Source organism: Leiobunum rupestre, chromosome 4, assembly GCF_980474605.1.
Source record: "Leiobunum rupestre chromosome 4, qqLeiRupe1.1.hap1, whole genome shotgun sequence".
NCBI lineage: Eukaryota > Metazoa > Arthropoda > Arachnida > Opiliones > Sclerosomatidae > Leiobunum > Leiobunum rupestre.
This window is the reverse complement of record NC_143387.1, coordinates 9,836,746-9,859,923: the sequence shown is the minus strand read 5'-3', so window position 1 is coordinate 9,859,923 and position 23,178 is coordinate 9,836,746. Positions and strand designations below refer to the sequence as shown.

Below are 23,178 nucleotides of genomic sequence, written 5' to 3'. Positions count from 1 at the left end.
GGCCGTGATCGTATAGTGGTTAGTACCTTGCGTTGTGGCCGCAATAACCCAGGTTCGAATCCTGGTCACGGCATTAAACCTTGTTTTTTAAATATTTTGTAATTTTTCCTTTTTGGAAATTTATTAGAAACTTGGAAACGTGAAGTGGACGGCCGTGATCGTATAGTGGTTAGTACCTTGCGTTGTGGCCGCAATAACCCAGGTTCGAATCCTGGTCACGGCATTAAACCTTGTTTTTTAAATATTTTGTAATTTTTCCTTTTTGGAAATTTATTAGAAACTTGGAAACGTGAAGTGGACGGCCGTGATCGTATAGTGGTTAGTACCTTGCGTTGTGGCCGCAATAACCCAGGTTCGAATCCTGGTCACGGCATTAAACCTTGTTTTTTAAATATTTTGTAATTTTTCCTTTTTGGAAATTTATTAGAAACTTGGAAACGTGAAGTGGACGGCCGTGATCGTATAGTGGTTAGTACTTTGCGTTGTGGCCGCAATAACCCAGGTTCGAATCATGGTCACGGCAATAAACCTCGTTTTTTAAATATTTTGTAATTTTTCCTTTTTGGAAATTTATTAGAAACTTGGTAACTTCTTAAGGACGGCCGTGATCGTATAGTGGTAAGCACCTTGCATTGTGGCCGCAATAACCCAGGTTCGAATCCTGGTCACGGCAATAAACCTCGTTTTTTAAATATTTTGTAATTTTTCCTTTTTGGAAATTTATTAGAAACTTGGTACCGTGAAGTGGACGGCCGTGATCGTATAGTGGTTAGTACCTTGCGTTGTGGCCGCAATAACCCAGGTTCGAATCCTGGTCACGGCATTAAACCTTGTTTTTTAAATATTTTGTAATTTTTCCTTTTTGGAAATTTATTAGAAACTTGGAAACGTGAAGTGGACGGCCGTGATCGTATAGTGGTTAGTACCTTGCGTTGTGGCCGCAATAACCCAGGTTCGAATCCTGGTCACGGCATTAAACCTTGTTTTTTAAATATTTTGTAATTTTTCCTTTTTGGAAATTTATTAGAAACTTGGAAACGTGAAGTGGACGGCCGTGATCGTATAGTGGTTAGTACCTTGCGTTGTGGCCGCAATAACCCAGGTTCGAATCCTAATCACGGCATTAAAACTCGTTTTTTAAATATTTTGAAATTTTCCTTTTTGTAAATTTATTAGAAAGTTGGTAACTTCAAAAGGACGGCCGTGATCGTATAGTGGTTAGTACCTTGCGTGGTGGCCGCAGTAATTCAGGTTCGAATCCTGGTCACGGCATTAGACCTCGTCTTTTAAATATTTTGTAATTTTCCCTTTTGGAAATTTATTAGAAACTCATTAGCATGAAGGGGACGGCCGTGATCGTATAGTGGTTAGTACCTTGCGTTGTGGCCGCAATAACCCAGGTTCGAATCCTGGTCGCGACATTAAACCTCGTTTTTTAAATATTTTGTAATTTTCCCTTTTGGAAATTTATTAGAAACTTGGTAACGTGAAGTGGACGGCCGTGATCGTATAGTGGTTAGTACCTTGCGTTGTGGCTGCAATAACCCAGGTTCGAATCCTGGTCACGGCATTAAACCTCGTTTTTTAATTATTTTGTAATTTTCCTTTTTGGAAATTTATTAGAATGTTGGTAACTTAAATAGGACGGCCGTGATCGTATAGTGGTTAGTACCTTGCGTTGTGGCCGCAATAACCCAGGTGTGAATCCTGGTTAAGGCATTATACCTCGTGTTTTAAATATTTTTAAATTTTTTCTTTTTGGAAATTTATAAAACTTGTTAACGTGAAGTGGACTGCCGTGATCGTATAGTGGTTAGTACCTTGCGTTGTGGCCGCAATAACCCAGGTTCGAATCCTGGTCGCGGCATTAAACCTCGTTTTTTAAATATTTTTTAATTTTCCCTTTTGGAAATTTATTAGAAACTTGGTAACGTGAAGTGGACGGCCGTGATCCTATAGTGGTTAGTACCTTGCGTTGTGGCCGCAATAACCCAGGTTCGAATCCTGGTCACGGCATTAAACCTCGTTTTTTAAATATTTTGTAATTTTCCTATTTTGAAATTTATTAGAATGTTTGTAACTGTAATAGGACGGCCGTGATCGTATAGCGGTTAGTACCTTGCGTTGTGGCCGCAATTACCCAGGTTCGAATACTGGTCACGGCAATAAACCTTGTTTTTTAAATATTTTGTAATTTTACTTTTGGGAAATTTATTAGAAACTTCTTAATGTGAAGTGGACGGCCGTGATCGTATAGTGGTTAGTAACTTGTGTTGTTGCCGTAATAACCCGGGTTTGAATCCTGGTTACGGGATTAAAACTCGTGTTTTAAATATTTTGAAATTTTCCTTTTTGGAAATTTATTAGAAAGTTGGTAGTTTTAAAAGGACGGCCGTGATCGTATAGTGGTTAGTAACTTGCGTTGTTGCCGTAATAACCCGGGTTCGAATCCTGGACACGGCATTAAACCTCGTTTTTTAAATATTTTGTAATTTTCCCTTTTGGAAATTTATTAGAAACTCATTAGCATGAAGGGGACGGCCGTGACCGTATAGTGGTTAGGGGGAGTCGCGTTTGGTTTTTTGGAGAGTGTGGTTCGTTTTTCTTTGCTCTCCTCGACAGCTCGCTAAGCCTTAGTTTCGCTTATTTTTCTTACAATTTGTTTGCTTAATTTATAATTTACTAATCCACGCAGTTTTGTTTTCGGTTTCCTTGCCCTCCTAGGTTTTCGTCTGAAATCCAGGATGGATATTTTTAAACGCTCTAACTTTTTAACCTGCGCTAACCAAGATATAACAGAAGATGTTATTACGGCGATCCACCTGGCTTTTGGGTTGGAGGCCATCTCGTCGGTTGTTCCAACTACAGGAGGTTTTTTTGTTACGTTCGTCACTGTCAAGGACGCCGAGGACTGCGTTTTGCAGGGAATTGATATTAATGAAGAAGTCTATGCCGTGTCGAATGTTGCTGTTAAGGTAGTGGTAGCCTCTTTTTTTGGTTTACCGGAATTTGTTGCTGACGAGGCTTTGATGGAGAAATTGCAAATTTTCGCCGGGACCCGCATTATTCGTTACCAACCATGTCTGGCGAACTTTCATTGGTCGATGTTTGGCGTTACTACCATCCTTCGCAATTTGAATATTCGCGGGCTGGATTTGTTTTTGGGCGATATTTATTCTCCCGAATAGACTACTTTTTCGTTCGGCGGCCCGAACTAGCTCTTTTATCTCGTTGCACTTACATGGTTTCTCCTTTTTCTGATCATAAAGCCCTCATAGTGCAAATTGATCTGTCTGGTTCTCCGAGAGGGCCGGGAACTTGGGCTTTTAATTCCTCTTTGTTGGAGAATGATAACTTTCTCACTGGTTGTACTCGTATAGTGGAACGAAGCCAAACCTCACTTGCCTACCGGGAAGATATTTTTCGGTGGTATGAAGATTTGAAAATATCTTTGCGTGATTACGCTATATTTTACTCCAAACATTTGGCCTCGCAGCGTCGCGCGCATAAAACCAAATTGCAAATAGAGATTAATGCTTACCTTGCTCGTCGGAATTTGTCAGTTGATGAAGAAACCAAACTTATTGCTTTGACGGAATCCCTTTCTCAAGTTACCGCCCATGAGTTCGTTGGTGCCGCAGTTCGTGCGAAAGCCCAGCACCTTTTAGCCGACGAAAAACCTACTGCTTTTTTTCTGCGCCTCGAAAATTTTCTGCAGAGGAAAAAAACGATTCAGTCGCTTACATTGTCCAGTGGCGAGATCACCCGCGACGGTACCACTATTCGTCAGAATATTTTTGAATACTATGCGAGGCTCTATGCTAAGGCACCGGTAGATCCCGAAGCTGGCGGGATTTTTTCTTCCTTGGTACAGGGAAGAGTATCAGAGGACAAACGGCGGAGCCTGGACAATACCATTGTCTGGTCGGAGATTGTTACGGCCTTAAAATCAATGAAGCGGGGGAAAAGCCCTGGCCGTGATGGCTTCACAGTCGAGTTTTGGTCATTTCTCTTGCCTTTAGTCAAGGAAGGTTTTCTTCGGGTTTTGGCCACGATTGCTCGGGATGGTGTACTGCCCCGTACAATGACTGAGGGTCTGATTTTGCTTGTCCCGAAGTCCGGCGATCTCACTTTTTTGGCGTCTTGGCGTCCTATATCGCTGCTCAATGTAGACTATAAAATACTCGCGAAGGTCTTTGCTAATAGGCTGGCACCTCTTTTGCCGGATATAATTTCTCTATGCCAGACGGGAGCGGTGAGAGGCCGGGACATATCGCAGACGCCTCGCTTCTTGCTGGATGCGTCTGACCTTGTATCGGCAACAAACGCACCAGGAGTTTTGTTAAAACTGGATTTGGAGAAGGCATTTGATCAAGTGGACTGGTCCTTTTTGTTTGAAGTGCTTCGCAGTATGGGCTTTGGTGCTTTTTTCCTCAAATGGATTCAAGCCTTTCTAGTCCACGCCAAGTCATGTGTCCGGGTCAATGGCTTTTTGACGGATTTTTTTCCCCGGCGCCGTTCAGTTCGCCAGGGTTGCCCGCTTAGTCCCCTCCTCTATATCCTTTCGACAGAACCACTTTTCGCTGCGCTGTTGCGCAATCCGGCTATTCCACGGCTCCCGATGTTTGGTACCGGCCACTTACCTTTGCTGTTTGCGCACATGGACGATAATACGATTCTAACCAGTTCAACTGATGGTATGGTCGAGGCTATTCATGAATACGAGCGGTAGGGTCGAGCGTCCGGAGCCTAATTAAACGTAAAGAAATGTCAGGCGCAGTGGCTTGGGTCGTATCGCAATCGCCTTCCGATGGTGATCTCTGGGGTGTCCATAAGTGGCGACCCACTGAAGATTTTGGGGATTTATTTAACGAACGATGGTCAAGAATTGCTCCGTCTTAACTGGAACCCCCGAATGGACAAGTTCTCCGGCACTTTACGTTCGTGGAAACAACGTCGTCTTACGTTAACGGGCAAAATTGTCGTCATTAACGTGCTGGCGGCTTCCACGCTTTGGCATACTCCGAGCTCGGTAGATTTGCCATTAGCCTGGGCACAAAGATTTAAAGCGGCGGTGATGGATTTTATTTGGGGTCCTGGCATGCGTCACGTGGATTACCAAACATTAATTCTTCCGAAATCTGAAGGGGGGTACGGCCTCGTTGATTTCCAGCTGAAAAACCTCGCGTTCCGTTTAAAAGAAATTAAAGGCTTTATCGGCGACTCCTCTGATTCCGCGATGAAGGACGTCTCACGGTTTTTGCTCTCTTTTTATGGCGGTTATGAGGGCATTGGCTTTCAATTCTTTCGGCTTCAGTTCGACCAGAAACTATTACCAAGGATGGTTCCCCGGTATCGCAGTATTGTTAGCGTGTGGAACAGATTACTTGTCGCCAATGAATGGACTGTTTTACCGCACGCGAATCCTGTCTTTGAGCCGATTTTTCTGAACCCGCGAGTTACCGGTTTTTCCGCGTCGGCGCAAGAGAGAGCTACTTTCGCGCGCGCGGGGCTCGTTCTCGTGAGAGATATAACGTATGAGGTCATCCCAGGTTTCCTCCCTCATACCGTCATCTTGGACATGGTTTCATCGGTTCGACCGCGTTTACTGGACCGGTCAATACTTTCGCTCTATCATAAGATGTTGCGGCTCATTCCACCGGCCTGGGCTCATTTTGTGGACTCTTTGGATATTCTGGTTCATGAGCCACCGGTTTCCGAATTGGTTCGGGTCATCAACTCTAAAGAAGAGGCTGTCGTTTTCAGCGAGCTCAAATCATCCGACTTTTACCGTTCTTTGGTAAAGCAAGCGTGTTCCATGGAGTCTCGAGGCGAAGAACGTTGGAGAGGCTTTTTCTCTGCGCCACTTGTGCAAGTGCATTGGGGAAAAGTGTCCTGCCCTCTAATGGCCACGCGGTACGTGGACATTAACTTTCGTCTCATCCACCAAGCATTTCCGGTCAAAGAACGGTTACTCCATGCTGGTCTTGTCGCGGACAATATGTGTTTATTTTGTAATTCTCGGTGCGAAACAGTCAGTCATCTTTTTGTAACGTGTCCCGTAGTTCAGGAGTGGTGGACCTGGCTTTTTATCACAATTTTAAAGCTCCCAGTTTCAATTTTCGGTTTTATATCTGAGCCTCGTGCCCAGTTTATCGTTTTTTCGATTGTTCCGTCCACCATTAAGAGACCTCCAATTTTCTGGTCGGTGGAGAAATTGCTTTCCGCGGTCCTTAAAGACGAAATATGGCGGAGTCGTAATTTGAAAAGTGTCGGGAAAATAACACGGGTTCCGGTGCTAACAAGTCGTATTAAAGCATGTGTTCGCAAAGAAACTATTAACCAATTGAAACTTTTAAAGCCGGATACCTCTCAGAATGGCACTGTGTTAAAAAATATTTTATTGGGACTTTTTAAGTGAATTTATTCAATGCTAATGTTATGACTGCTTGATTATTTGGTGTCAAAAGTTTTATTGTGTTTCGATTTTTCATAAATGCTTGAGTTTTGTTTTATTTAAAAGTTTTTTAAATGTAAATAATACTTTTGGTCTTAATAAAAAAAGAAAAAAAAAGTACCTTGCGTTGTGGCCGCAATAACCCAGGTTCGAATCCTGGTCACGGCATTAAACCTCGTTTTTTAAATATATTTTCCTTTTTGGAAATTTATTAGAAACTTGGTAACGTGAAGTGGACGGCCGTGATCGTATAGTGGTTAGTACCTTGCGTTGTGGCCGCAATAACCTTGGTTCGAATCCTGGTCACGGCATTAAACCTCGTTTTTTAAATATATTTTCCTTTTTGGAAATTTATTAGAAACTTGGTAACGTGAAGTGGACGGCCGTGATCGTATAGTGGTTAGTACCTTGCGTTGTGGCCGCAATAACCCAGGTTCGAATCCTGGTCACGGCATTAAACCTCGTTTTTTAAATATATTTTCCTTTTTGGAAATTTATTAGAAACTTGGTAAAGTGTAGTGGACAGCCGTGATCGTATAGTGGTTAGTACCTTGCGTTGTGGCCGCAATAACCCAGGTTCGAATCCTGGTCACGGCATTATACCTCGTTTTTTTAAATATTTTGTAATTTTTCCTTTTTGGAAATTTATTAGAAACATTTTAACGTTAAGTGGACGGCCGTGATCGTATAGTGGTAAGTACCTTGCGATGTGGCCCCAATAACCCAGTGTCGAATCCTGGTCACGGCATTATACCTCGTTTTTTTAAATATTTTGTAATTTTTCCTTTTTGGAAATTTGTTAAAAACTTGGTAACGTGAAGTGGACAGCCGTTATCGTATAGTGGTTAGTACCTTGCGTTGTGGCCGCAATAACCCAGGTTCAAATCTTGGTCACGGCATTAAACCTCGTTTTTTAAATATATTTTCCTTTTTGGAAATTTATTAGAAACTTGGTAAAGCGTAGTGGACGGCCGTGATCGTATAGTGGTAAGTACCTTGCGTTGTGGCCCCAATAACCCAGGTTCGAATCCTGGTCACGGCATTAAACCTCGTTTTTTAAATATATATTCCTTTTTGGAAATTTATTAGAAACTTGGTAACGTGAAGTGGACGGCCGTGATCGTATAGTGGTTAGTGCCTTGCGTTGTGGCCGCAATAACCCAGGTTCGAATCCTGGTCACGGCAATAAACCTCGTTTTTTAAATATTTTGTAATTTTCCTTTTTGGAAATTTATAAGAAACTTGGTAAAGCGTAGTGGACGGCCGTGATCGTATAGTGGTAAGTACCTTGCGTTGTGGCCCCAATAACCCAGGTTCGAATCCTGGTCACGGCATTAAACCTCGTTTTTTAAATAAATATTCCTTTTTGGAAATTTATTAGAAACTTGGTAACGTGAAGTGGACGGCCGTGATCGTATAGTGGTTAGTGCCTTGCGTTGTGGCCGCCATAACCCAGGTTCGAATCCTGGTCACGGCAATAAACCTCGTTTTTTAAATATTTTGTAATTTTCCTTTTTGGAAATTTATTAGAAACTAGGTAACGTGAAGTGGACGGCCGTGATCGTATAGTGGTAAGTACCTTGCGTTGTGGCCGCCATAACCCAGGTTCGAATCCTGGTCACGGCAATAAACCTCGTTTTTTAAATATTTTGTAATTTTCCTTTTTGGAAATTTATTAGAAACTTGGCAACGTGAAGTGGACGGCCGTGATCGTATAGTGGTAAGTACCTTGCGTTGTGGCCGCAATAACCTTGGTTCGAATCCTGGTCACGGCATTAAACCTCGTTTTTTAAATATATTTTCCTTTTTGGAAATTTATTAGAAACTTGGTAACGTGAAGTGGACGGCCGTGATCGTATAGTGGTTAGTACCTTGCGATGTGGCCGCAATAACCCAGGGTCGAATCCTGGTCACGGCATTATACCTCGTTTTTTTAAATATTTTGTAACTTTTCCTTTTTGGAAATTGATTAGAAACTTGGTAACGTGAAGTGGACAGCCGTGATCGTATAGTGGTTAGTACCTTGCGTTGTGGCCGCAATAACCCAGGTTCGAATCCTGGTCACGGCATTAAACCTCGTTTTTTAAATATATTTTACTTTTTGGAAATTTATTAGAAACTTGGTAACGTGAATTGGACAGCCGTTATCGTATAGTGGTTAGTACCTTGCGTTGTGGCCGCAAAAACCCAGGTTCGAATCCTGGTCACGGCATTAAACCTCGTTTTTTAGATATATTTTTCTTTTTGGAAATTTATTAGAAACTTGGTAACGTGAAGTGGACAGCCGTTATCGTATAGTGGTTAGTACCTTGCGTTGTGGCCGCAATAACCCAGGTTCGAATCCTGGTCACGGCATTAAACCTCGTTTTTTAAATATATTTTTCTTTTTGGAAATTTATTAGAAACTTGGTAACGTGAAGTGGACGGCCGTGATCGTATAGTGGTTAGTACCTTGCGTTGTGGCCGCAATAACCTTGGTTCGAATCCTGGTCACGGCATTAAACCTCGTTTTTTAAATATATTTTCCTTTTTGGAAATTTATTAGAAACTTGGTAACGTGAAGTGGACGGCCGTGATCGTATAGTGGTTAGTACCTTGCGATGTGGCCGCAATAACCCAGGGTCGAATCCTGGTCACGGCATTATACCTCGTTTTTTTAAATATTTTGTAACTTTTCCTTTTTGGAAATTGATTAGAAACTTGGTAACGTGAAGTGGACAGCCGTGATCGTATAGTGGTTAGTACCTTGCGTTGTGGCCGCAATAACCCAGGTTCGAATCCTGGTCACGGCATTAAACCTCGTTTTTTAAATATATTTTACTTTTTGGAAATTTATTAGAAACTTGGTAACGTGAATTGGACAGCCGTTATCGTATAGTGGTTAGTACCTTGCGTTGTGGCCGCAAAAACCCAGGTTCGAATCCTGGTCACGGCATTAAACCTCGTTTTTTAGATATATTTTTCTTTTTGGAAATTTATTAGAAACTTGGTAACGTGAAGTGGACAGCCGTTATCGTATAGTGGTTAGTACCTTGCGTTGTGGCCGCAATAACCCAGGTTCGAATCCTGGTCACGGCATTAAACCTCGTTTTTTAAATATATTTTTCTTTTTGGAAATTTATTAGAAACTTGGTAACGTGAAGTGGACGGCCGTGATCGTATAGTGGTTAGTACCTTGCGTTGTGGCCGCAATAACCCAGGTTCGAATCCTGGTCACGGCATTAAACCTCGTTTTTTAAATATATTTTTCTTTTTGGAAATTTATTAGAAACTTGGTATCGTGATGTGGACAGCCGTGATCGTATAGTGGTTAGTACCTTGCGTTGTGGCCGCAATAACCCAGGTTCGAATCCTGGTCACGGCATTAAACCTCGTTTTTTAAATATATTTTTCTTTTTGGAAATTTATTAGAAACTTGGTATCGTGATGTGGACAGCCGTTATCGTATAGTGGTTAGTACCTTGCGTTGTGGCCGCAATAACCCAGTTTCGTATCCTGGTCACGGCATCAGACCTCGTTTTTTTAAATATTTTGTAATTTTTCCTTTTTGGAAATTTATTAGAAACTTTTTAACGTTAAGTGGACGGCCGTGATCGTATAGTGTTAAGTACCTTGCGATGTGGCCCCAATAACCCAATGTCGAATCCTGGTCACGGCATTAAATCTCGTTTTTTAAATATATTTTCCTTTTTGGAAATTTATAAGTAAATGGGTAACGTGAAGTGGACGGCCGTGATCGTATAGTGGTAAGTACCTTGCGTTGTGGCCGCAATAACCCAGGTTCGAATCCTGGTCACGGCATTAAACCTCGTTTTTTAAATATATTTTCCTTTTTGGAAATTTATTAGAAACTTGGTATCGTGATGTGGACAGCCGTGATCGTATAGTGGTAAGTACCTTGCGTTGTGGCCGCAATAACCCAGGTTCGTATCCTGGTCACGGCATTAAACCTCGTTTTTTAAATATATTTTCCTTTTTGGAAATTTATTAGAAACTTGGTATCGTGATGTGGACAGCCGTGATCGTATAGTGGTAAGTACCTTGCGTTGTGGCCGCAATAACCCAGGTTCGTATCCTGGTCACGGCATTAAACCTCGTTTTTTAAATATATTTTCCTTTTTGGAAATTTCTTAGAAACTTGGTATCGTGATGTGGACAGCCGTGATCGTATAGTGGTTAGTACCTTGCGTTGTGGCCGCAATAACCCAGGTTCGAATCCTGGTCGCGGCATTAAACCTCGTTTTTTAAATATATTTTCCTTTTTGGAAATTTATTAGAAACTTGGTAACGTGAAGTGGACAGCCGTGATCGTATAGTGGTTAGTACCTTGCGTTGTGGCATCAATAACCCAGGTTCGAATCCTGGTCGCGGCATTAAACCTCGTTTTTTAAATATATTTTCCTTTTTGGAAATTTATTAGAAACTTGGTATCGTGATGTGGACAGCCGTGATCGTATAGTGGTTAGTACCTTGCGTTGTGGCATCAATAACCCAGGTTCGAATCCTGGTCGCGGCATTAAACCTCGTTTTTTAAATATATTTTCCTTTTTGGAAATTTATTAGAAACTTGGTAACGTGAAGTGGACAGCCGTGATCGTATAGTGGTTAGTACCTTGCGTTGTGGCATCAATAACCCAGGTTCGAATCCTGGTCGCGGCATTAAACCTCGTTTTTTAAATATATTTTCCTTTTTGGAAATTTATTAGAAACTTGGTATCGTGATGTGGACAGCCGTGATCGTATAGTGGTTAGTACCTTGCGTTGTGGCATCAATAACCCAGGTTCGAATCCTGGTCGCGGCATTAAACCTCGTTTTTTAAATATATTTTCCTTTTTGGAAATTTATTAGAAACTTGGTAACGTGAAGTGGACAGCCGTGATCGTATAGTGGTTAGTACCTTGCGTTGTGGCATCAATAACCCAGGTTCGAATCCTGGTCGCGGCATTAAACCTCGTTTTTTAAATATATTTTCCTTTTTGGAAATTTATTAGAAACTTGGTATCGTGATGTGGACAGCCGTGATCGTATAGTGGTTAGTACCTTGCGTTGTGGCCGCAATAACCCAGGTTCGAATCCTGGTCACGGCATTAAACCTCGTTTTTTAAATATATTTTCCTTTTTGGAAATTTATTAGAAACTTGGTATCGTGATGTGGACAGCCGTGATCGTATAGTGGTTAGTACCTTGCGTTGTGGCCGCAATAACCCAGGTTCGAATCCTGGTCACGGCATTAAACCTCGTTTTTTAAATATATTTTCCTTTTTGGAAATTTATTAGAAACTTGGTATCGTGATGTGGACAGCCGTGATCGTATAGTGGTAAGTACCTTGCGTTGTGGCCGCAATAACCCAGGTTCGAATCCTGGTCACGGCATTAAACCTCGTTTTTTAAATATATTTTCCTTTTTGGAAATTTATTAGAAACTTGGTATCGTGATGTGGACAGCCGGATCGTATAGTGGTTAGTACCTTGCGTTGTGGCCGCAATAACCCAGGTTCGAATCCTGGTCACGGCATTAAACCTCGTTTTTTTAAATATTTAGAAATTTTTCCTTTTTGGAAATTTATTAGAAACTTGGTAACGTGAAGTGGACAGCCGTGATCGTATAGTGGTTAGTACCTTGCGTTGTGGCCGCAATAACCCAGGTTCGAATCCTGGTCACGGCATTAAACCTCGTTTTTTAAATATATTTTCCTTTTTGGAAATTTATTAGAAACTTGGTATCGTGATGTGGACAGCCGTGATCGTATAGTGGTAAGTACCTTGCGTTGTGGCCGCAATAACCCAGGTTCGAATCCTGGTCACGGCATTAAACCTCGTTTTTTAAATATATTTTCCTTTTTGGAAATTTATTAGAAACTTGGTATCGTGATGTGGACAGCCGGATCGTATAGTGGTTAGTACCTTGCGTTGTGGCCGCAATAACCCAGGTTCGAATCCTGGTCACGGCATTAAACCTCGTTTTTTTAAATATTTAGAAATTTTTCCTTTTTGGAAATTTATTAGAAACTTGGTAACGTGAAGTGGACAGCCGTGATCGTATAGTGGTTAGTACCTTGCGTTGTGGCATCAATAACCCAGGTTCGAATCCTGGTCGCGGCATTAAACCTCGTTTTTTAAATATATTTTCCTTTTTGGAAATTTCTTAGAAACTTGGTATCGTGATGTGGACAGCCGTGATCGTATAGTGGTTAGTACCTTGCGTTGTGGCCGCAATAACCCAGGTTCGAATCCTGGTCGCGGCATTCAACCTCGTTTTTTAAATATATTTTCCTTTTTGGAAATTTCTTAGAAACTTGGTATCGTGATGTGGACAGCCGTGATCGTATAGTGGTTAGTACCTTGCGTTGTGGCCGCAATAACCCAGGTTCGAATCCTGGTCGCGGCATTAAACCTCGTTTTTTAAATATATTTTCCTTTTTGGAAATTTCTTAGAAACTTGGTATCGTGATGTGGACAGCCGTGATCGTATAGTGGTTAGTACCTTGCGTTGTGGCCGCAATAACCCAGGTTCGAATCCTGGTCACGGCATTAAACCTCGTTTTTTTAAATATTTAGAAATTTTTCCTTTTTGGAAATTTATTAGAAACTTGGTAACGTGAAGTGGACAGCCGTGATCGTATAGTGGTTAGTACCTTGCGTTGTGGCCGCAATAACCCAGGTTCGAATCCTGGTCGCGGCATTAAACCTCGTTTTTTAAATATATTTTCCTTTTTGGAAATTTCTTAGAAACTTGGTATCGTGATGTGGACAGCCGTGATCGTATAGTGGTTAGTACCTTGCGTTGTGGCCGCAATAACCCAGGTTCGAATCCTGGTCACGGCATTAAACCTCGTTTTTTTAAATATTTAGAAATTTTTCCTTTTTGGAAATTTATTAGAAACTTGGTAACGTGAAGTGGACAGCCGTGATCGTATAGTGGTTAGTACCTTGCGTTGTGGCCGCAATAACCCAGGTTCGAATCCTGGTCACGGCATTCAACCTCGTTTTTTAAATATATTTTCCTTTTTGGAAATTTCTTAGAAACTTGGTATCGTGATGTGGACAGCCGTGATCGTATAGTGGTTAGTACCTTGCGTTGTGGCCGCAATAACCCAGGTTCGAATCCTGGTCACGGCATTAAACCTCGTTTTTTTAAATATTTAGAAATTTTTCCTTTTTGGAAATTTATTAGAAACTTGGTAACGTGAAGTGGACAGCCGTGATCGTATAGTGGTTAGTACCTTGCGTTGTGGCCGCAATAACCCAGGTTCGAATCCTGGTCGCGGCATTCAACCTCGTTTTTTAAATATATTTTCCTTTTTGGAAATTTATTAGAAACTTGGTAACGTGAAGTGGACGGCCGTGATCGTATAGTGGTTAGTACCTTGCGTTGTGGCCGCAATAACCCAGGTTCGAATCCTGGTCACGGCATTAAACCTCGTTTTTTTAAATATTTAGAAATTTTTCCTTTTTGGAAATTTATTAGAAACTTGGTATCGTGATGTGGACAGCCGTGATCGTATAGTGGTTAGTACCTTGCGTTGTGGCCGCAATAACCCAGGTTCGAATCCTGGTCACGGCATTAAACCTCGTTTTTTAAATATATTTTCCTTTTTGGAAATTTATTAGAAACTTGGTAACGTGAAGTGGACGGCCGTGATCGTATAGTGGTTAGTACCTTGCGTTGTGGCCGCAATAACCCAGGTTCGAATCCTGGTCACGGCATTAAACCTCGTTTTTTAAATATATTTTCCTTTTTGGAAATTTATTAGAAACTTGGTAACGTGAAGTGGACGGCCGTGATCGTATAGTGGTTAGTACCTTGCGTTGTGGCCGCAATAACCCAGGTTCGAATCCTGGTCACGGCATTAAACCTCTTTTTTTAAATATTTTGTAATTTTTCCTTTTTGGAAATTTATTAGAAACTTGGTAACGTGAAGTGGACAGCCGTGATCGTATAGTGGTTAGTACCTTGCGTTGTGGCCGCAATAACCCAGGTTCGAATCCTGGTCGCGGCATTCAACCTCGTTTTTTAAATATATTTTCCTTTTTGGAAATTTATTAGAAACTTGGTAACGTGAAGTGGACGGCCGTGATCGTATAGTGGTTAGTACCTTGCGTTGTGGCCGCAATAACCCAGGTTCGAATCCTGGTCACGGCATTAAACCTCGTTTTTTTAAATATTTAGAAATTTTTCCTTTTTGGAAATTTATTAGAAACTTGGTATCGTGATGTGGACAGCCGTGATCGTATAGTGGTTAGTACCTTGCGTTGTGGCCGCAATAACCCAGGTTCGAATCCTGGTCACGGCATTAAACCTCGTTTTTTAAATATATTTTCCTTTTTGGAAATTTATTAGAAACTTGGTAACGTGAAGTGGACGGCCGTGATCGTATAGTGGTTAGTACCTTGCGTTGTGGCCGCAATAACCCAGGTTCGAATCCTGGTCACGGCATTAAACCTCGTTTTTTAAATATATTTTCCTTTTTGGAAATTTATTAGAAACTTGGTAACGTGAAGTGGACGGCCGTGATCGTATAGTGGTTAGTACCTTGCGTTGTGGCCGCAATAACCCAGGTTCGAATCCTGGTCACGGCATTAAACCTCGTTTTTTAAATATATTTTCCTTTTTGGAAATTTATTAGAAACTTGGTAACGTGAAGTGGACGGCCGTGATCGTATAGTGGTTAGTACCTTGCGTTGTGGCCGCAATAACCCAGGTTCGAATCCTGGTCACGGCATTAAACCTCGTTTTTTAAATATATTTTCCTTTTTGGAAATTTATTAGAAACTTGGTACCGTGAAGTGGACGGCCGTGATCGTATAGTGGTTAGTACCTTGCGTTGTGGCCGCAATAACCCAGGTTCGAATCCTGGTCACTGCATTAAACCTCGTTTTTTAAATATATTTTCCTTTTTGGAAATTTATTAGAAAATTGGTACCGTGAAGTGGACGGCCGTGATCGTATAGTGGTTAGTACCTTGCGTTGTGGCCGCAATAACCCAGGTTCGAATCCTGGTCACGGCATTAAACCTCTTTTTTAAATATATTTTCCTTTTTGGAAATTTATTAGAAACTTGGTAACGTGAAGTGGACAGCCGTGATCGTATAGTGGTTAGTACCTTGCGTTGTGGCCGCAATAACCCAGGTTCGAATCCTGGTCACGGCATTAAACCTCTTTTTTAAATATATTTTCCTTTTTGGAAATTTATTAGAAACTTGGTAACGTGAAGTGGACAGCCGTGATCGTATAGTGGTTAGTACCTTGCGTTGTGGCCGCAATAACCCAGGTTCGAATCCTGGTCACGGCATTAAACCTCGTTTTTTAAATATATTTTCCTTTTTGGAAATTTATTAGAAACTTGGTAACGTGAAGTGGACAGCCGTGATCGTATAGTGGTTAGTACCTTGCGTTGTGGCCGCAATAACCTAGGTTCGAATCCTGGTCACGGCATTAAACCTCGTTTTTTAAATATATTTTCCTTTTTGGAAATTTATTAGAAACTTGGTACCGTGAAGTGGACGGCCGTGATCGTATAGTGGTTAGTACCTTGCGTTGTGGCCGCAATAACCCAGGTTCGAATCCTGGTCACGGCATTAAACCTCTTTTTTAAATATATTTTCCTTTTTGGAAATTTATTAGAAACTTGGTAACGTGAAGTGGACAGCCGTGATCGTATAGTGGTTAGTACCTTGCGTTGTGGCCGCAATAACCCAGGTTCGAATCCTGGTCACGGCATTAAACCTCGTTTTTTAAATATATTTTCCTTTTTGGAAATTTATTAGAAACTTGGTAACGTGAAGTGGACAGCCGTGATCGTATAGTGGTTAGTACCTTGCGTTGTGGCCGCAATAACCCAGGTTCGAATCATGGTCACGGCAATAAACCTCGTTTTTTAAATATTTTGTAATTTTTCCTTTTTGGAAATTTATTAGAAACTTGGTAACGTGAAGTGGACGGCCGTGATCGTATAGTGGTTAGTACCTTGCGTTGTGGCCGCAATAACCCAGGTTCGAATCCTGGTCACGGCATTAAACCTCGTTTTTTAAATATATTTTCCTTTTTGGAAATTTATTAGAAACTTGGTAACGTGAAGTGGACGGCCGTGATCGTATAGTGGTTAGTACCTTGCGTTGTGGCCGCAATAATCCAGGTTCGAATCCTGGTCACGGCATTAAACCTCGTTTTTTAAATATATTTTCCTTTTTGGAAATTTATTAGAAACTTGGTAACGTGAAGTGGACAGCCGTGATCGTATAGTGGTTAGTACCTTGCGTTGTGGCCGCAATAACCCAGGTTCGAATCCTGGTCACGGCATTACACCTCGTTTTTTAAATATATTTTCCTTTTTGGAAATTTATTAGAAACTTGGTAACGTGAAGTGGACGGCCGTGATCGTATAGTGGTTAGTACCTTGCGTTGTGGCCGCAATAACCCAGGTTCGAATCCTGGTCACGGCATTAAACCTCGTTTTTTAAATATATTTTCCTTTTTGGAAATTTATTAGAAACTTGGTAACGTGAAGTGGACGGCCGTGATCGTATAGTGGTTAGTACCTTGCGTTGTGGCCGCAATAACCCAGGTTCGAATCCTGGTCACGGCATTAAACCTCTTTTTTTAAATATTTTGTAATTTTTCCTTTTTGGAAATTTATTAGCAACTTGGTAACGTGAAGTGGACAGCCGTGATCGTATAGTGGTTAGTACCTTGCGTTGTGGCCGCAATAACCCAGGTTCGAATCCTGGTCACGGCATTAAACCTCGTTTTTTAAATATATTTTCCTTTTTGGAAATTTATTAGAAACTTGGTAACGTGAAGTGGACAGCCGTGATCGTATAGTGGTTAGTACCTTGCGTTGTGGCCGCAATAACCCAGGTTCGAATCCTGGTCACGGCATTAAACCTCGTTTTTTAAATATATTTTCCTTTTTGGAAATTTATTAGAAACTTGGTAACGTGAAGTGGACGGCCGTGATCGTATAGTGGTTAGTACCTTGCGTTGTGGCCGCAATAACCCAGGTTCGAATCCTGGTCACGGCATTAAACCTCTTTTTTTAAATATTTTGTAATTTTTCCTTTTTGGAAATTTATTAGAAACTTGGTAACGGGAAGTGGACGGCCGTGATCGTATAGTGGTTAGTACCTTGCGTTGTGGCCGCAATAACCCAGGTTCGAATCCTGGTCACGGCATTAAACCTCGTTTTTTAAATATATTTTCCTTTTTGGAAATTTATTAGAAACTTGGTAACGTGAAGTGGACGGCCGTGATCGTATAGTGGTTAGTACCTTGCGTTGTGGCCGCAATAACCCAGGTTCGAATCCTGGTCACGGCATTAAACCTCTTTTTTTAAATATTTTGTAATTTTTCCTTTTTGGAAATTTATTAGAAACTTGGTAACGTGAAGTGGACAGCCGTGATCGTATAGTGGTTAGTACCTTGCGTTGTGGCCGCAATAACCCAGGTTCGAATCCTGGTCACGGCATTAAACCTCGTTTTTTAAATATATTTTCCTTTTTGGAAATTTATTAGAAACTTGGTAACGTGAAGTGGACGGCCGTGATCGTATAGTGGTTAGTACCTTGCGTTATGGCCGCAATAACCCAGGTTCGAATCCTGGTCACGGCATTAAACCTCTTTTTTTAAATATTTTGTAATTTTTCCTTTTTGGAAATTTATTAGAAACTTGGTAACGTGAAGTGGACAGCCGTGATCGTATAGTGGTTAGTACCTTGCGTTGTGGCCGCAATAACCCAGGTTCGAATCCTGGTCACGGCATTAAACCTCGTTTTTTAAATATATTTTCCTTTTTGGAAATTTATTAGAAACTTGGTAACGTGAAGTGGACGGCCGTGATCGTATAGTGGTTAGTACCTTGCGTTGTGGCCGCAATAACCCAGGTTCGAATCCTGGTCACGGCATTAAACCTCGTTTTTTAAATATATTTTCCTTTTTGGAAATTTATTAGAAACTTGGTAACGTGAAGTGGACAGCCGTGATCGTATAGTGGTTAGTACCTTGCGTTGTGGCCGCAATAACCCAGGTTCGAATCCTGGTCACGGCATTAAACCTCGTTTTTTAAATATATTTTCCTTTTTCGAAATTTATTAGAAACTTGGTAACGTGAAGTGGACAGCCGTGATCGTATAGTGGTTAGTACCTTGCGTTGTGGCCGCAATAACCCAGGTTCGAATCCTGGTCACGGCATTAAACCTCGTTTTTTAAATATATTTTCCTTTTTGGAAATTTATTAGAAACTTGGTAACGTGAAGTGGACGGCCGTGATCGTATAGTGGTTAGTACCTTGCGTTGTGGCCGCAATAACCCAGGTTCGAATCCTGGTCACGGCATTAAACCTCGTTTTTTAAATATATTTTCCTTTTTGGAAATTTATTAGAAACTTGGTAACGTGAAGTGGACGGCCGTGATCGTATAGTGGTTAGTACCTTGCGTTGTGGCCGCAATAACCCAGGTTCGAATCCTGGTCACGGCATTAAACCTCTTTTTTTAAATATTTTGTAATTTTTCCTTTTTGGAAATTTATTAGAAACTTGGTAACGGGAAGTGGACGGCCGTGATCGTATAGTGGTTAGTACCTTGCGTTGTGGCCGCAATAACCCAGGTTCGAATCCTGGTCACGGCATTAAACCTCGTTTTTTAAATATATTTTCCTTTTTGGAAATTTATTAGAAACTTGGTAACGTGAAGTGGACGGCCGTGATCGTATAGTGGTTAGTACCTTGCGTTGTGGCCGCAATAACCCAGGTTCGAATCCTGGTCACGGCATTAAACCTCTTTTTTTAAATATTTTGTAATTTTTCCTTTTTGGAAATTTATTAGAAACTTGGTAACGTGAAGTGGACAGCCGTGATCGTATAGTGGTTAGTACCTTGCGTTGTGGCCGCAATAACCCAGGTTCGAATCCTGGTCACGGCATTAAACCTCGTTTTTTAAATATATTTTCCTTTTTGGAAATTTATTAGAAACTTGGTAACGTGAAGTGGACGGCCGTGATCGTATAGTGGTTAGTACCTTGCGTTATGGCCGCAATAACCCAGGTTCGAATCCTGGTCACGGCATTAAACCTCTTTTTTTAAATATTTTGTAATTTTTCCTTTTTGGAAATTTATTAGAAACTTGGTAACGTGAAGTGGACAGCCGTGATCGTATAGTGGTTAGTACCTTGCGTTGTGGCCGCAATAACCCAGGTTCGAATCCTGGTCACGGCATTAAACCTCGTTTTTTAAATATATTTTCCTTTTTGGAAATTTATTAGAAACTTGGTAACGTGAAGTGGACGGCCGTGATCGTATAGTGGTTAGTACCTTGCGTTGTGGCCGCAATAACCCAGGTTCGAATCCTGGTCACGGCATTAAACCTCGTTTTTTAAATATATTTTCCTTTTTGGAAATTTATTAGAAACTTGGTAACGTGAAGTGGACAGCCGTGATCGTATAGTGGTTAGTACCTTGCGTTGTGGCCGCAATAACCCAGGTTCGAATCCTGGTCACGGCATTAAACCTCGTTTTTTAAATATATTTTCCTTTTTCGAAATTTATTAGAAACTTGGTAACGTGAAGTGGACAGCCGTGATCGTATAGTGGTTAGTACCTTGCGTTGTGGCCGCAATAACCCAGGTTCGAATCCTGGTCACGGCATTAAACCTCGTTTTTTAAATATATTTTCCTTTTTGGAAATTTATTAGAAACTTGGTAACGTGAAGTGGACGGCCGTGATCGTATAGTGGTTAGTACCTTGCGTTGTGGCCGCAATAACCCAGGTTCGAATCCTGGTCACGGCATTAAACCTCGTTTTTTAAATATATTTTCCTTTTTGGAAATTTATTAGAAACTTGGTAACGTGAAGTGGACGGCCGTGATCGTATAGTGGTTAGTACCTTGCGTTGTGGCCGCAATAACCCAGGTTCGAATCCTGGTCACGGCATTAAACCTCTTTTTTTAAATATTTTGTAATTTTTCCTTTTTGGAAATTTATTAGAAACTTGGTAACGTGAAGTGGACAGCCGTGATCGTATAGTGGTTAGTACCTTGCGTTGTGGCCGCAATAACCCAGGTTCGAATCCTGGTCACGGCATTAAACCTCGTTTTTTAAATATATTTTCCTTTTTGGAAATTTATTAGAAACTTGGTAACGTGAAGTGGACAGCCGTGATCGTATAGTGGTTAGTACCTTGCGTTGTGGCCGCAATAACCCAGGTTCGAATCCTGGTCACGGCATTAAACCTCGTTTTTTAAATATATTTTCCTTTTTGGAAATTTATTAGAAACTTGGTACCGTGAAGTGGACGGCCGTGATCGTATAGTGGTTAGTACCTTGCGTTGTGGCCGCAATAACCCAGGTTCGAATCCTGGTCACGGCATTAAACCTCTTTTTTAAATATATTTTCCTTTTTGGAAATTTATTAGAAACTTGGTAACGTGAAGTGGACGGCCGTGATCGTATAGTGGTTAGTACCTTGCGTTGTGGCCGCAATAACCCAGGTTCGAATCCTGGTCACGGCATTAAACCTCTTTTTTTAAATATTTTGTAATTTTTCCTTTTTGGAAATTTATTAGAAACTTGGTAACGTGAAGTGGACAGCCGTGATCGTATAGTGGTTAGTACCTTGCGTTGTGGCCGCAATAACCCAGGTTCGAATCCTGGTCACGGCATTAAACCTCGTTTTTTAAATATATTTTCCTTTTTGGAAATTTATTAGAAACTTGGTAACGTGAAGTGGACAGCCGTGATCGTATAGTGGTTAGTACCTTGCGTTGTGGCCGCAATAACCCAGGTTCGAATCCTGGTCACGGCATTAAACCTCGTTTTTTAAATATATTTTCCTTTTTGGAAATTTATTAGAAACTTGGTAACGTGAAGTGGACAGCCGTGATCGTATAGTGGTTAGTACCTTGCGTTGTGGCCGCAATAACCCAGGTTCGAATCCTGGTCACGGCATTAAACCTCGTTTTTGAAATATATTTTCCTTTTTGGAAATTTATTAGAATCTTGGTAACGTGAAGTGGACGGCCGTGATCGTATAGTGGTTAGTACCTTGCGTTGTGGCCGCAATATCCCAGGTTCGAATCCTGGTCACGGCATTAAACCTCGTTTTTTAAATATATTTTCCTTTTTGGAAATTTATTAGAAACTTGGTAACGTGAAGTGGACGGCCGTGATCGTATAGTGGTTAGTACCTTGCGTTGTGGCCGCAATAACCCAGGTTCGAATCCTGGTCACGGCATTTAACCTCGTTTTTTAAATATATTTTCCTTTTTGGAAATTTATTAGAAACTTGGTAACGTGAAGTGGACAGCCGTGATCATATAGTGGTTAGTACCTTGCGTTGTGGCCGCAATAACCCAGGTTCGAATCCTGGTCACGGCATTAAACCTCGTTTTTTAAATATATTTTCCTTTTTGGAAATTTATTAGAAACTTGGTAACGTGAAGTGGACAGCCGTGATCGTATAGTGGTTAGTACCTTGCGTTGTGGCCGCAATAACCCAGGTTCGAATCCTGTTCACGGCATTAAACCTCGTTTTTTAAATATATTTTCCTTTTTGGAAATTTATTAGAAACTTGGTACCGTGAAGTGGACGGCCGTGATCGTATAGTGGTTAGTACCTTGCGTTGTGGCCGCAATAACCCAGGTTCGAATCCTGGTCACGGCATTAAACCTCTTTTTTTAAATATTTTGTAATTTTTCCTTTTTGGAAATTTATTAGAAACTTGGTAACGTGAAGTGGACAGCCGTGATCGTATAGTGGTTAGTACCTTGCGTTGTGGCCGCAATAACCCAGGTTCGAATCCTGGTCACGGCATTAAACCTCGTTTTTTAAATATATTTTCCTTTTTGGAAATTTATTAGAAACTTGGTAACGTGAAGTGGACGGCCGTGATCGTATAGTGGTTAGTACCTTGCGTTGTGGCCGCAATAACCCAGGTTCGAATCCTGGTCACGGCATTAAACCTCTTTTTTTAAATATTTTGTAATTTTTCCTTTTTGGAAATTTATTAGAAACTTGGTAACGTGAAGTGGACAGCCGTGATCGTATAGTGGTTAGTAGCTTGCGTCGTGGCCGCAATAACCCAGGTTCGAATCCTGGTCACGGCATTAAACCTCTTTTTTTAAATATTTTGTAATTTTTCCTTTTTGGAAATTTATTAGAAACTTGGTAACGTGAAGTGGACAGCCGTGATCGTATAGTGGTTAGTACCTTGCGTTGTGGCCGCAATAACCCAGGTTCGAATCCTGGTCACGGCATTAAACCTCGTTTTTTAAATATATTTTCCTTTTTGGAAATTTATTAGAAACTTGGTAACGTGAAGTGGACGGCCGTGATCGTATAGTGGTTAGTACCTTGCGTTATGGCCGCAATAACCCAGGTTCGAATCCTGGTCACGGCATTAAACCTCTTTTTTTAAATATTTTGTAATTTTTCCTTTTTGGAAATTTATTAGCAACTTGGTAACGTGAAGTGGACAGCCGTGATCGTATAGTGGTTAGTACCTTGCGTTGTGGCCGCAATAACCCAGGTTCGAATCCTGGTCACGGCATTAAACCTCGTTTTTTAAATATATTTTCCTTTTTGGAAATTTATTAGAAACTTGGTAACGTGAAGTGGACGGCCGTGATCGTATAGTGGTTAGTACCTTGCGTTGTGGCCGCAATAACCCAGGTTCGAATCCTGGTCACGGCATTAAACCTCGTTTTTTAAATATATTTTCCTTTTTGGAA

At 41.1% G+C, this 23,178-nt stretch overlaps 90 non-coding genes across 90 annotated transcripts; all 90 read left to right on the top strand.

Moving 5' to 3' along the window:
• The first annotated feature begins 1 nt into the window (after position 1).
• TRNAH-GUG (transfer RNA histidin (anticodon GUG)) lies at positions 2-73 on the top strand. Its single transcript has one exon. It is a non-coding gene; the product is annotated as a tRNA-His (tRNA).
• Positions 74-151: 78 nt separating this feature from the next.
• On the top strand, positions 152-223 carry TRNAH-GUG (transfer RNA histidin (anticodon GUG)). Its single transcript has one exon. It is a non-coding gene; the product is annotated as a tRNA-His (tRNA).
• Positions 224-301: 78 nt separating this feature from the next.
• On the top strand, positions 302-373 carry TRNAH-GUG (transfer RNA histidin (anticodon GUG)). The gene has a single exon. It is a non-coding gene; the product is annotated as a tRNA-His (tRNA).
• Positions 374-451: 78 nt separating this feature from the next.
• TRNAH-GUG (transfer RNA histidin (anticodon GUG)) lies at positions 452-523 on the top strand. The gene has a single exon. It is a non-coding gene; the product is annotated as a tRNA-His (tRNA).
• Positions 524-751: 228 nt separating this feature from the next.
• Positions 752-823, top strand: TRNAH-GUG (transfer RNA histidin (anticodon GUG)). Its single transcript has one exon. It is a non-coding gene; the product is annotated as a tRNA-His (tRNA).
• A 78-nt stretch (positions 824-901) lies between these two features.
• TRNAH-GUG (transfer RNA histidin (anticodon GUG)) lies at positions 902-973 on the top strand. The gene has a single exon. It is a non-coding gene; the product is annotated as a tRNA-His (tRNA).
• A 525-nt stretch (positions 974-1,498) lies between these two features.
• TRNAH-GUG (transfer RNA histidin (anticodon GUG)) lies at positions 1,499-1,570 on the top strand. Its single transcript has one exon. It is a non-coding gene; the product is annotated as a tRNA-His (tRNA).
• Positions 1,571-1,795: 225 nt separating this feature from the next.
• TRNAH-GUG (transfer RNA histidin (anticodon GUG)) lies at positions 1,796-1,867 on the top strand. Its single transcript has one exon. It is a non-coding gene; the product is annotated as a tRNA-His (tRNA).
• A 4,972-nt stretch (positions 1,868-6,839) lies between these two features.
• On the top strand, positions 6,840-6,911 carry TRNAH-GUG (transfer RNA histidin (anticodon GUG)). The gene has a single exon. It is a non-coding gene; the product is annotated as a tRNA-His (tRNA).
• Positions 6,912-6,982: 71 nt separating this feature from the next.
• Positions 6,983-7,054, top strand: TRNAH-GUG (transfer RNA histidin (anticodon GUG)). The gene has a single exon. It is a non-coding gene; the product is annotated as a tRNA-His (tRNA).
• Positions 7,055-7,570: 516 nt separating this feature from the next.
• On the top strand, positions 7,571-7,642 carry TRNAH-GUG (transfer RNA histidin (anticodon GUG)). Its single transcript has one exon. It is a non-coding gene; the product is annotated as a tRNA-His (tRNA).
• An 812-nt stretch (positions 7,643-8,454) lies between these two features.
• On the top strand, positions 8,455-8,526 carry TRNAH-GUG (transfer RNA histidin (anticodon GUG)). Its single transcript has one exon. It is a non-coding gene; the product is annotated as a tRNA-His (tRNA).
• A 651-nt stretch (positions 8,527-9,177) lies between these two features.
• Positions 9,178-9,249, top strand: TRNAH-GUG (transfer RNA histidin (anticodon GUG)). The gene has a single exon. It is a non-coding gene; the product is annotated as a tRNA-His (tRNA).
• Positions 9,250-9,606: 357 nt separating this feature from the next.
• TRNAH-GUG (transfer RNA histidin (anticodon GUG)) lies at positions 9,607-9,678 on the top strand. Its single transcript has one exon. It is a non-coding gene; the product is annotated as a tRNA-His (tRNA).
• A 71-nt stretch (positions 9,679-9,749) lies between these two features.
• Positions 9,750-9,821, top strand: TRNAH-GUG (transfer RNA histidin (anticodon GUG)). Its single transcript has one exon. It is a non-coding gene; the product is annotated as a tRNA-His (tRNA).
• A 365-nt stretch (positions 9,822-10,186) lies between these two features.
• TRNAH-GUG (transfer RNA histidin (anticodon GUG)) lies at positions 10,187-10,258 on the top strand. Its single transcript has one exon. It is a non-coding gene; the product is annotated as a tRNA-His (tRNA).
• Positions 10,259-10,615: 357 nt separating this feature from the next.
• TRNAH-GUG (transfer RNA histidin (anticodon GUG)) lies at positions 10,616-10,687 on the top strand. Its single transcript has one exon. It is a non-coding gene; the product is annotated as a tRNA-His (tRNA).
• Positions 10,688-11,473: 786 nt separating this feature from the next.
• Positions 11,474-11,545, top strand: TRNAH-GUG (transfer RNA histidin (anticodon GUG)). Its single transcript has one exon. It is a non-coding gene; the product is annotated as a tRNA-His (tRNA).
• Positions 11,546-11,616: 71 nt separating this feature from the next.
• TRNAH-GUG (transfer RNA histidin (anticodon GUG)) lies at positions 11,617-11,688 on the top strand. The gene has a single exon. It is a non-coding gene; the product is annotated as a tRNA-His (tRNA).
• A 71-nt stretch (positions 11,689-11,759) lies between these two features.
• Positions 11,760-11,831, top strand: TRNAH-GUG (transfer RNA histidin (anticodon GUG)). Its single transcript has one exon. It is a non-coding gene; the product is annotated as a tRNA-His (tRNA).
• Positions 11,832-12,052: 221 nt separating this feature from the next.
• Positions 12,053-12,124, top strand: TRNAH-GUG (transfer RNA histidin (anticodon GUG)). Its single transcript has one exon. It is a non-coding gene; the product is annotated as a tRNA-His (tRNA).
• Positions 12,125-12,195: 71 nt separating this feature from the next.
• On the top strand, positions 12,196-12,267 carry TRNAH-GUG (transfer RNA histidin (anticodon GUG)). Its single transcript has one exon. It is a non-coding gene; the product is annotated as a tRNA-His (tRNA).
• A 364-nt stretch (positions 12,268-12,631) lies between these two features.
• TRNAH-GUG (transfer RNA histidin (anticodon GUG)) lies at positions 12,632-12,703 on the top strand. The gene has a single exon. It is a non-coding gene; the product is annotated as a tRNA-His (tRNA).
• Positions 12,704-12,774: 71 nt separating this feature from the next.
• Positions 12,775-12,846, top strand: TRNAH-GUG (transfer RNA histidin (anticodon GUG)). Its single transcript has one exon. It is a non-coding gene; the product is annotated as a tRNA-His (tRNA).
• A 71-nt stretch (positions 12,847-12,917) lies between these two features.
• On the top strand, positions 12,918-12,989 carry TRNAH-GUG (transfer RNA histidin (anticodon GUG)). Its single transcript has one exon. It is a non-coding gene; the product is annotated as a tRNA-His (tRNA).
• Positions 12,990-13,068: 79 nt separating this feature from the next.
• Positions 13,069-13,140, top strand: TRNAH-GUG (transfer RNA histidin (anticodon GUG)). Its single transcript has one exon. It is a non-coding gene; the product is annotated as a tRNA-His (tRNA).
• A 71-nt stretch (positions 13,141-13,211) lies between these two features.
• On the top strand, positions 13,212-13,283 carry TRNAH-GUG (transfer RNA histidin (anticodon GUG)). Its single transcript has one exon. It is a non-coding gene; the product is annotated as a tRNA-His (tRNA).
• Positions 13,284-13,362: 79 nt separating this feature from the next.
• On the top strand, positions 13,363-13,434 carry TRNAH-GUG (transfer RNA histidin (anticodon GUG)). Its single transcript has one exon. It is a non-coding gene; the product is annotated as a tRNA-His (tRNA).
• A 71-nt stretch (positions 13,435-13,505) lies between these two features.
• Positions 13,506-13,577, top strand: TRNAH-GUG (transfer RNA histidin (anticodon GUG)). The gene has a single exon. It is a non-coding gene; the product is annotated as a tRNA-His (tRNA).
• Positions 13,578-13,656: 79 nt separating this feature from the next.
• Positions 13,657-13,728, top strand: TRNAH-GUG (transfer RNA histidin (anticodon GUG)). Its single transcript has one exon. It is a non-coding gene; the product is annotated as a tRNA-His (tRNA).
• Positions 13,729-13,799: 71 nt separating this feature from the next.
• TRNAH-GUG (transfer RNA histidin (anticodon GUG)) lies at positions 13,800-13,871 on the top strand. Its single transcript has one exon. It is a non-coding gene; the product is annotated as a tRNA-His (tRNA).
• A 79-nt stretch (positions 13,872-13,950) lies between these two features.
• Positions 13,951-14,022, top strand: TRNAH-GUG (transfer RNA histidin (anticodon GUG)). Its single transcript has one exon. It is a non-coding gene; the product is annotated as a tRNA-His (tRNA).
• Positions 14,023-14,093: 71 nt separating this feature from the next.
• Positions 14,094-14,165, top strand: TRNAH-GUG (transfer RNA histidin (anticodon GUG)). The gene has a single exon. It is a non-coding gene; the product is annotated as a tRNA-His (tRNA).
• A 71-nt stretch (positions 14,166-14,236) lies between these two features.
• TRNAH-GUG (transfer RNA histidin (anticodon GUG)) lies at positions 14,237-14,308 on the top strand. Its single transcript has one exon. It is a non-coding gene; the product is annotated as a tRNA-His (tRNA).
• Positions 14,309-14,386: 78 nt separating this feature from the next.
• On the top strand, positions 14,387-14,458 carry TRNAH-GUG (transfer RNA histidin (anticodon GUG)). The gene has a single exon. It is a non-coding gene; the product is annotated as a tRNA-His (tRNA).
• Positions 14,459-14,529: 71 nt separating this feature from the next.
• TRNAH-GUG (transfer RNA histidin (anticodon GUG)) lies at positions 14,530-14,601 on the top strand. Its single transcript has one exon. It is a non-coding gene; the product is annotated as a tRNA-His (tRNA).
• Positions 14,602-14,680: 79 nt separating this feature from the next.
• On the top strand, positions 14,681-14,752 carry TRNAH-GUG (transfer RNA histidin (anticodon GUG)). Its single transcript has one exon. It is a non-coding gene; the product is annotated as a tRNA-His (tRNA).
• Positions 14,753-14,823: 71 nt separating this feature from the next.
• TRNAH-GUG (transfer RNA histidin (anticodon GUG)) lies at positions 14,824-14,895 on the top strand. The gene has a single exon. It is a non-coding gene; the product is annotated as a tRNA-His (tRNA).
• A 71-nt stretch (positions 14,896-14,966) lies between these two features.
• On the top strand, positions 14,967-15,038 carry TRNAH-GUG (transfer RNA histidin (anticodon GUG)). Its single transcript has one exon. It is a non-coding gene; the product is annotated as a tRNA-His (tRNA).
• A 71-nt stretch (positions 15,039-15,109) lies between these two features.
• On the top strand, positions 15,110-15,181 carry TRNAH-GUG (transfer RNA histidin (anticodon GUG)). Its single transcript has one exon. It is a non-coding gene; the product is annotated as a tRNA-His (tRNA).
• A 214-nt stretch (positions 15,182-15,395) lies between these two features.
• TRNAH-GUG (transfer RNA histidin (anticodon GUG)) lies at positions 15,396-15,467 on the top strand. Its single transcript has one exon. It is a non-coding gene; the product is annotated as a tRNA-His (tRNA).
• A 70-nt stretch (positions 15,468-15,537) lies between these two features.
• On the top strand, positions 15,538-15,609 carry TRNAH-GUG (transfer RNA histidin (anticodon GUG)). Its single transcript has one exon. It is a non-coding gene; the product is annotated as a tRNA-His (tRNA).
• Positions 15,610-15,679: 70 nt separating this feature from the next.
• TRNAH-GUG (transfer RNA histidin (anticodon GUG)) lies at positions 15,680-15,751 on the top strand. The gene has a single exon. It is a non-coding gene; the product is annotated as a tRNA-His (tRNA).
• A 71-nt stretch (positions 15,752-15,822) lies between these two features.
• On the top strand, positions 15,823-15,894 carry TRNAH-GUG (transfer RNA histidin (anticodon GUG)). Its single transcript has one exon. It is a non-coding gene; the product is annotated as a tRNA-His (tRNA).
• A 71-nt stretch (positions 15,895-15,965) lies between these two features.
• Positions 15,966-16,037, top strand: TRNAH-GUG (transfer RNA histidin (anticodon GUG)). Its single transcript has one exon. It is a non-coding gene; the product is annotated as a tRNA-His (tRNA).
• A 70-nt stretch (positions 16,038-16,107) lies between these two features.
• Positions 16,108-16,179, top strand: TRNAH-GUG (transfer RNA histidin (anticodon GUG)). Its single transcript has one exon. It is a non-coding gene; the product is annotated as a tRNA-His (tRNA).
• Positions 16,180-16,400: 221 nt separating this feature from the next.
• Positions 16,401-16,472, top strand: TRNAH-GUG (transfer RNA histidin (anticodon GUG)). The gene has a single exon. It is a non-coding gene; the product is annotated as a tRNA-His (tRNA).
• A 71-nt stretch (positions 16,473-16,543) lies between these two features.
• Positions 16,544-16,615, top strand: TRNAH-GUG (transfer RNA histidin (anticodon GUG)). Its single transcript has one exon. It is a non-coding gene; the product is annotated as a tRNA-His (tRNA).
• A 71-nt stretch (positions 16,616-16,686) lies between these two features.
• Positions 16,687-16,758, top strand: TRNAH-GUG (transfer RNA histidin (anticodon GUG)). Its single transcript has one exon. It is a non-coding gene; the product is annotated as a tRNA-His (tRNA).
• A 71-nt stretch (positions 16,759-16,829) lies between these two features.
• Positions 16,830-16,901, top strand: TRNAH-GUG (transfer RNA histidin (anticodon GUG)). Its single transcript has one exon. It is a non-coding gene; the product is annotated as a tRNA-His (tRNA).
• A 71-nt stretch (positions 16,902-16,972) lies between these two features.
• On the top strand, positions 16,973-17,044 carry TRNAH-GUG (transfer RNA histidin (anticodon GUG)). Its single transcript has one exon. It is a non-coding gene; the product is annotated as a tRNA-His (tRNA).
• A 78-nt stretch (positions 17,045-17,122) lies between these two features.
• Positions 17,123-17,194, top strand: TRNAH-GUG (transfer RNA histidin (anticodon GUG)). The gene has a single exon. It is a non-coding gene; the product is annotated as a tRNA-His (tRNA).
• A 71-nt stretch (positions 17,195-17,265) lies between these two features.
• On the top strand, positions 17,266-17,337 carry TRNAH-GUG (transfer RNA histidin (anticodon GUG)). The gene has a single exon. It is a non-coding gene; the product is annotated as a tRNA-His (tRNA).
• Positions 17,338-17,408: 71 nt separating this feature from the next.
• Positions 17,409-17,480, top strand: TRNAH-GUG (transfer RNA histidin (anticodon GUG)). Its single transcript has one exon. It is a non-coding gene; the product is annotated as a tRNA-His (tRNA).
• A 78-nt stretch (positions 17,481-17,558) lies between these two features.
• TRNAH-GUG (transfer RNA histidin (anticodon GUG)) lies at positions 17,559-17,630 on the top strand. The gene has a single exon. It is a non-coding gene; the product is annotated as a tRNA-His (tRNA).
• A 71-nt stretch (positions 17,631-17,701) lies between these two features.
• On the top strand, positions 17,702-17,773 carry TRNAH-GUG (transfer RNA histidin (anticodon GUG)). The gene has a single exon. It is a non-coding gene; the product is annotated as a tRNA-His (tRNA).
• A 78-nt stretch (positions 17,774-17,851) lies between these two features.
• Positions 17,852-17,923, top strand: TRNAH-GUG (transfer RNA histidin (anticodon GUG)). Its single transcript has one exon. It is a non-coding gene; the product is annotated as a tRNA-His (tRNA).
• Positions 17,924-17,994: 71 nt separating this feature from the next.
• Positions 17,995-18,066, top strand: TRNAH-AUG (transfer RNA histidin (anticodon AUG)). The gene has a single exon. It is a non-coding gene; the product is annotated as a tRNA-His (tRNA).
• A 78-nt stretch (positions 18,067-18,144) lies between these two features.
• On the top strand, positions 18,145-18,216 carry TRNAH-GUG (transfer RNA histidin (anticodon GUG)). Its single transcript has one exon. It is a non-coding gene; the product is annotated as a tRNA-His (tRNA).
• Positions 18,217-18,287: 71 nt separating this feature from the next.
• TRNAH-GUG (transfer RNA histidin (anticodon GUG)) lies at positions 18,288-18,359 on the top strand. The gene has a single exon. It is a non-coding gene; the product is annotated as a tRNA-His (tRNA).
• A 71-nt stretch (positions 18,360-18,430) lies between these two features.
• On the top strand, positions 18,431-18,502 carry TRNAH-GUG (transfer RNA histidin (anticodon GUG)). The gene has a single exon. It is a non-coding gene; the product is annotated as a tRNA-His (tRNA).
• Positions 18,503-18,573: 71 nt separating this feature from the next.
• Positions 18,574-18,645, top strand: TRNAH-GUG (transfer RNA histidin (anticodon GUG)). Its single transcript has one exon. It is a non-coding gene; the product is annotated as a tRNA-His (tRNA).
• A 71-nt stretch (positions 18,646-18,716) lies between these two features.
• On the top strand, positions 18,717-18,788 carry TRNAH-GUG (transfer RNA histidin (anticodon GUG)). The gene has a single exon. It is a non-coding gene; the product is annotated as a tRNA-His (tRNA).
• A 71-nt stretch (positions 18,789-18,859) lies between these two features.
• On the top strand, positions 18,860-18,931 carry TRNAH-GUG (transfer RNA histidin (anticodon GUG)). Its single transcript has one exon. It is a non-coding gene; the product is annotated as a tRNA-His (tRNA).
• A 78-nt stretch (positions 18,932-19,009) lies between these two features.
• TRNAH-GUG (transfer RNA histidin (anticodon GUG)) lies at positions 19,010-19,081 on the top strand. Its single transcript has one exon. It is a non-coding gene; the product is annotated as a tRNA-His (tRNA).
• Positions 19,082-19,152: 71 nt separating this feature from the next.
• TRNAH-GUG (transfer RNA histidin (anticodon GUG)) lies at positions 19,153-19,224 on the top strand. The gene has a single exon. It is a non-coding gene; the product is annotated as a tRNA-His (tRNA).
• Positions 19,225-19,302: 78 nt separating this feature from the next.
• TRNAH-GUG (transfer RNA histidin (anticodon GUG)) lies at positions 19,303-19,374 on the top strand. Its single transcript has one exon. It is a non-coding gene; the product is annotated as a tRNA-His (tRNA).
• A 71-nt stretch (positions 19,375-19,445) lies between these two features.
• TRNAH-AUG (transfer RNA histidin (anticodon AUG)) lies at positions 19,446-19,517 on the top strand. The gene has a single exon. It is a non-coding gene; the product is annotated as a tRNA-His (tRNA).
• Positions 19,518-19,595: 78 nt separating this feature from the next.
• TRNAH-GUG (transfer RNA histidin (anticodon GUG)) lies at positions 19,596-19,667 on the top strand. Its single transcript has one exon. It is a non-coding gene; the product is annotated as a tRNA-His (tRNA).
• A 71-nt stretch (positions 19,668-19,738) lies between these two features.
• Positions 19,739-19,810, top strand: TRNAH-GUG (transfer RNA histidin (anticodon GUG)). Its single transcript has one exon. It is a non-coding gene; the product is annotated as a tRNA-His (tRNA).
• Positions 19,811-19,881: 71 nt separating this feature from the next.
• Positions 19,882-19,953, top strand: TRNAH-GUG (transfer RNA histidin (anticodon GUG)). The gene has a single exon. It is a non-coding gene; the product is annotated as a tRNA-His (tRNA).
• A 71-nt stretch (positions 19,954-20,024) lies between these two features.
• On the top strand, positions 20,025-20,096 carry TRNAH-GUG (transfer RNA histidin (anticodon GUG)). Its single transcript has one exon. It is a non-coding gene; the product is annotated as a tRNA-His (tRNA).
• Positions 20,097-20,167: 71 nt separating this feature from the next.
• Positions 20,168-20,239, top strand: TRNAH-GUG (transfer RNA histidin (anticodon GUG)). Its single transcript has one exon. It is a non-coding gene; the product is annotated as a tRNA-His (tRNA).
• Positions 20,240-20,310: 71 nt separating this feature from the next.
• TRNAH-GUG (transfer RNA histidin (anticodon GUG)) lies at positions 20,311-20,382 on the top strand. The gene has a single exon. It is a non-coding gene; the product is annotated as a tRNA-His (tRNA).
• Positions 20,383-20,460: 78 nt separating this feature from the next.
• On the top strand, positions 20,461-20,532 carry TRNAH-GUG (transfer RNA histidin (anticodon GUG)). The gene has a single exon. It is a non-coding gene; the product is annotated as a tRNA-His (tRNA).
• A 71-nt stretch (positions 20,533-20,603) lies between these two features.
• Positions 20,604-20,675, top strand: TRNAH-GUG (transfer RNA histidin (anticodon GUG)). Its single transcript has one exon. It is a non-coding gene; the product is annotated as a tRNA-His (tRNA).
• A 71-nt stretch (positions 20,676-20,746) lies between these two features.
• Positions 20,747-20,818, top strand: TRNAH-GUG (transfer RNA histidin (anticodon GUG)). Its single transcript has one exon. It is a non-coding gene; the product is annotated as a tRNA-His (tRNA).
• A 70-nt stretch (positions 20,819-20,888) lies between these two features.
• TRNAH-GUG (transfer RNA histidin (anticodon GUG)) lies at positions 20,889-20,960 on the top strand. The gene has a single exon. It is a non-coding gene; the product is annotated as a tRNA-His (tRNA).
• Positions 20,961-21,038: 78 nt separating this feature from the next.
• TRNAH-GUG (transfer RNA histidin (anticodon GUG)) lies at positions 21,039-21,110 on the top strand. The gene has a single exon. It is a non-coding gene; the product is annotated as a tRNA-His (tRNA).
• Positions 21,111-21,181: 71 nt separating this feature from the next.
• On the top strand, positions 21,182-21,253 carry TRNAH-GUG (transfer RNA histidin (anticodon GUG)). Its single transcript has one exon. It is a non-coding gene; the product is annotated as a tRNA-His (tRNA).
• Positions 21,254-21,324: 71 nt separating this feature from the next.
• TRNAH-GUG (transfer RNA histidin (anticodon GUG)) lies at positions 21,325-21,396 on the top strand. The gene has a single exon. It is a non-coding gene; the product is annotated as a tRNA-His (tRNA).
• A 71-nt stretch (positions 21,397-21,467) lies between these two features.
• Positions 21,468-21,539, top strand: TRNAH-GUG (transfer RNA histidin (anticodon GUG)). The gene has a single exon. It is a non-coding gene; the product is annotated as a tRNA-His (tRNA).
• A 71-nt stretch (positions 21,540-21,610) lies between these two features.
• TRNAH-GUG (transfer RNA histidin (anticodon GUG)) lies at positions 21,611-21,682 on the top strand. Its single transcript has one exon. It is a non-coding gene; the product is annotated as a tRNA-His (tRNA).
• A 357-nt stretch (positions 21,683-22,039) lies between these two features.
• Positions 22,040-22,111, top strand: TRNAH-GUG (transfer RNA histidin (anticodon GUG)). The gene has a single exon. It is a non-coding gene; the product is annotated as a tRNA-His (tRNA).
• Positions 22,112-22,189: 78 nt separating this feature from the next.
• On the top strand, positions 22,190-22,261 carry TRNAH-GUG (transfer RNA histidin (anticodon GUG)). Its single transcript has one exon. It is a non-coding gene; the product is annotated as a tRNA-His (tRNA).
• Positions 22,262-22,332: 71 nt separating this feature from the next.
• Positions 22,333-22,404, top strand: TRNAH-GUG (transfer RNA histidin (anticodon GUG)). The gene has a single exon. It is a non-coding gene; the product is annotated as a tRNA-His (tRNA).
• Positions 22,405-22,632: 228 nt separating this feature from the next.
• On the top strand, positions 22,633-22,704 carry TRNAH-GUG (transfer RNA histidin (anticodon GUG)). Its single transcript has one exon. It is a non-coding gene; the product is annotated as a tRNA-His (tRNA).
• Positions 22,705-22,775: 71 nt separating this feature from the next.
• Positions 22,776-22,847, top strand: TRNAH-AUG (transfer RNA histidin (anticodon AUG)). The gene has a single exon. It is a non-coding gene; the product is annotated as a tRNA-His (tRNA).
• Positions 22,848-22,925: 78 nt separating this feature from the next.
• TRNAH-GUG (transfer RNA histidin (anticodon GUG)) lies at positions 22,926-22,997 on the top strand. The gene has a single exon. It is a non-coding gene; the product is annotated as a tRNA-His (tRNA).
• Positions 22,998-23,068: 71 nt separating this feature from the next.
• On the top strand, positions 23,069-23,140 carry TRNAH-GUG (transfer RNA histidin (anticodon GUG)). Its single transcript has one exon. It is a non-coding gene; the product is annotated as a tRNA-His (tRNA).
• The last annotated feature ends 38 nt before the right edge of the window (positions 23,141-23,178 follow it).